This window comes from Arachis hypogaea, chromosome 15 (genome assembly GCF_003086295.3).
Source record: "Arachis hypogaea cultivar Tifrunner chromosome 15, arahy.Tifrunner.gnm2.J5K5, whole genome shotgun sequence".
In the NCBI taxonomy this organism is placed as follows: Eukaryota; Viridiplantae; Streptophyta; class Magnoliopsida; order Fabales; family Fabaceae; genus Arachis; species Arachis hypogaea.
The window spans coordinates 28354958-28359141 of NC_092050.1; the positions used below are offsets into that span (position 1 = coordinate 28354958).

At 34.9% G+C, this 4184-nt stretch overlaps 1 non-coding gene across 1 annotated transcript; it reads left to right on the top strand.

Moving 5' to 3' along the window:
- Positions 1 to 1816: 1816 nt before the first annotated feature.
- LOC112752726 (small nucleolar RNA R71) lies at positions 1817 to 1924 on the top strand. The gene has a single exon (XR_003177147.1). It is a non-coding gene; the product is annotated as a small nucleolar RNA R71 (small nucleolar RNA).
- The last annotated feature ends 2260 nt before the right edge of the window (positions 1925 to 4184 follow it).

The following is a 4184-nucleotide window of genomic DNA, read 5'->3' on the forward strand; positions in this document are numbered from 1 at the left end:
TCCTCCAGGGTGTGCTGTTTTTAATGCTGTTTTTGATTTTTCTTCAATTTTTTTCAGTTGTTTTTGTGACTCCACATGATCATGAACCTATGAAGACATATAACTAATAAAAATATAATTAAATAAAAATTGGGTTGCCTCCCAACAAGCGCTTCTTTAATGTCAATAGCTTGATAGTGGGCTCTCATAGAGCTTCACAGATGTTCAGAGCATTGTTGAGATTCCCCAACACCAAACTTAGAGTTTGACTGTGGGGCTCTGGTTGACTCTGTTTTGAGAGAAGCTTACTGTGCCTCTTTTCCATGTTTACAGAAGGATGTCCTTGAGTTTTAAACTCAAGGGAGTCCTCATTCAATTGAAGGACTAGTTCACCTCTATTAACATCAATCACAGCTCTTGCTGTGGCTAGGAAGGGTCTTCCAAGGATGATGGATTCATCCTTATCCTTCCCAGTATCTAGGATTATGAAATCAGCAGGGATGTAAAGGCCTTCAACCCTTACTAATATGTCCTCTACTTGTCCATAAGCCTGTTCTCTAGAATTATCTGCCATCTCTAATGAGATTTTAGCAGCTTGTACCTCAAAGATTCTCAGTTTCTCTATTACAGAGAGTGGCATGAGGTTTATTCCTGACCCAAGGTCACATAGAGCCTTCTCAAAGGTCATGGTGCCTATGGTACAAGGTATTAGGAAATTTCCAGGATCCTGTTTCTTCTGAGGCAATCTCAGTTGATCCAATGCATTTAGTTCATTGGTGAACAGAGGAGGTTCATCTCCCCAAGTCTCATTACCAAATAAATTGGTATTCAGCTTCATGATTACACCAAGGAACTTGGCAACTTGTTCTTCAGTGACATCCTCATTCTCTTCAGAAGAAGAATACTCATCAGAGCTCATGAAGGGCGTAAGGAGGTTTAATGGAATCTTTATGGTCTCTAAATGAGCCTCAGAGTCCTTTGGTTCCTCAAAGGGAAACTCCTTGTTGATCACTGGACGTCCCAGGAGGTCTTCCTCCTTCGGATTCACGTCCTCCCCTTCCTTCTTGGATTCGGCCATGATGGTTATATCAATGGCCTTGCACTCTCCTTTTGGATTTTCTTCTGTATTGCTTGGGAGAGTACTAGGAGGGGTTTCAGTTATTTTCTTACTCAGTTGTCACACTTGTGCCTCCAAATTTCTAATGGAGGGCCTTGTTTCATTTATGAAACTCACAGTGGCCTTAGATAGATCAGAGACTAAGTTTGCTAAATTAGAGGTATTTTGTTCAGAGTTCTCTGTCTGTTGCTGAGTGGATAATGGAAAAGGCTTGCTATTGCTAAACCTGTTTCTTCCACCATTATTAAAGCCTTGTTGAGGCTTTTGTTGATCCTTCCATGAGAGATTTGGGTGATTTCTCCATGAGAGATTATAGGTGTTTCCATATGGTTCACCCATGTAATTCACCTCTATTGCAGGGTTTTCAAGATCATAAGCTTCTTCTTCAGAAGATGCCTCTTGAGTACTGTTGGATGTAGCTTGCATTCCATTCAGACTCTGAGAAATCATATTGACTTGCTGAGTCAATATTTTATTCTGGGCCAATATGGCATTCAGAGTATCAATTTCAAGAACTCCCTTCTTCTGAGGCGTCCCATTACTCACAGGATTCCTCTCAGAAGTGTACATGAACTGGTTATTAGCAACCATGTCAATGAGTTCTTGAGCTTCTGCAGGCATTTTCTTTAGGTGAATGGATCCACTTGCAGAAGTATCCAATGACATCTTAGCTAATTCAGACAGACCATCATAGAATATATCCAAGATGGTCCATTCTGAAAGCATGTCAGAAGGACACTTTTTGGTTAGTTGCTTGTATCTCTCCCAAGCTTCATAGAGGGATTCACCTTCCTTTTGTCTGAAGGTTTGAACATCCACTCTAAGCTTACTCAGCTTTTGAGGAGGAAAGAACTTGACTAAGAAAGCCTTGACCAGCTTATCCCAAGAGTTCAGGCTATCTTTAGGTTGAGAATCCAACCATATTCTAGCTCTGTCTCTCACAGCAAAAGGGAAAAGCATGAGCCTGTAGACTTTAGGATCTACTCCATTAGTCTTAACAGTATCACAGATCTGCAAAAATTCAGTTAAGAACTGAAAAGTATCTTCAGATGGAAGTCCATGGAACTTGCAGTTCTGCTGCATCAGAGAAACTAGTTGAGGTTTAAGCTCAAAATTGTTTGCTCCAATGGTAGGGATGGAGATGCTTCTTCCATGTAAATTGGAATTAGGTGCAGTAAAGTCACCAAGCATCCTCCTTGCATTATTATTATTTTCGGCTGCCATCTCCTCTTCCTGTTCGAAAATTCCTGTAGGGTTGTCTTTGGATTGTTGTATTTTAACTTCTCTTAGTTTCCTTTTCAGAGTCCTTTCAGGTTCAGGATCTGCTTCAACAAGAATGCTCTTGTCCTTGCTCCTGCTCATATGAAAAAGAGGGGACAGAAAAATAATAATAATAGGGATCCTTTTTACCCAGGTATAGAGGTTCCCCTATGTGAGTAGAAGAAGAAAAGAATGTAATGTAAAGAAGGGAAGAAGAGAAAATTCGAACACAGATGGAAGAGGGGGTTCGAATTTGGGTGAGATGAAGTGTTAGTAGATGAATAAATAAATAAATAGAAGGAGATAAGAGAGAAAGAGGATTTTCAAAAGTAATTTTTGAAAAGGAGTTGATGATTTTCGAAAATTGAAGGAGAGTTAAAATTAAAATTTAAAATTTAAACAATTAATTAACTAAAAAGAATTTTTGAAAAAGGGGGAGGTATTTTCGAAAATTGGAGAGGGATAGTTAGTTAGGTAGTTTTGAAAGAGATAAGAAACAAACAAAAAGTCAATTAGTTAGTTGAAACAAATTTTGAAAATCAATTTTTAAAAGATAAGAAGATAAGGAGTTAGAAAAGATATTTAAAAAAAAAATAAGATAGAAAGATATTTTTGAAAAGATATGATTGAAATTAGTTTTGAAAAAGATTTGATTTTTAAAATCACAATTAATGACTTGACTCACAAGAAATCACAAGATATGATTCTAGAATTTAAAGTTTGAATCTTTCTTAATAAGCAAGTAACAAACTTGAAATTTTTGAATCAAAACATTAATTGATGATGTGATTTTCGAAAATATGATATAAAATTAAGAAAAAAATTTTTGAAAAAAATTTTTAAAATTTTCGAAAATAATTAAGAAAAATGAAAAAGATTTGATTTTTGAAAAAGATTTTGAAAAAGATAAGATTTTTTAAATTGAAAATTTGATTTGACTCATAAGAAACAACTAAATTTTAAAAAGTTTTGAAAAAGTCAACTCAAAATTTCGAATTTTATGAGTGAAAAAGGGAAAGATATTTTTTTGATTTTTGAATTTTTAATGATGAAAGAGAAAAACATGAAAAAGACTCAATGCATGAAAATTTTGGATTAAAACAATGAATTCATGCAAGAATGCTATGAATGTCAAGATGAACACCAAGAACACTTTGAATGTCATGATGAACATCAAGAACATATTTTTGAAAATTTTTATATGCAAAGAAAACATGCAAGACACCAAACTTAGAAATCTTTCATGTTCAGACACTATGAACGCAAGAATGCACATGAAAAACAAGAAAAGGCACAAAACAAGAAAACATCAAGATCAAACAAGAAGATTTACCAAGAACAACTTGAAGATCATGAAGAACACCATGAATGCATGATTTTTTCGAAAAATGCAAGATGAACATGCAATTGACACCAAACTTACAATTTGACTCAAGACTCAAACAAGAAACATGAAATATTTTATTTTTTATTTTTATGATTTTCTAATTTTTTTTTGTATTTTTCGAAAATTAATTTGATAAAGAAAAATAAGGATTCCAAAATTTTTAATATGAATTCCAGGAATCTTTCAATGTTAGCCTAAAGCTCCAATCCAAGGGTTAGACATGGCTTACTAGCCAGCCAAGCTTTAGAAGATACAAATCAGTCATACAATAACAAATTTGATTAGCAACAACTAGCTTGCTCTTGTAATAATGACTTGGAAGCCTCAGTCCAAATGAATTTAGACATGGCTTTACAGCCAGCCAGGCTTCAACATGCTTCCTGAAACTCTAGAATTCATTCTTAAAAATTCTGAAATAATTTTCGAAAACAAAGGGAAAAT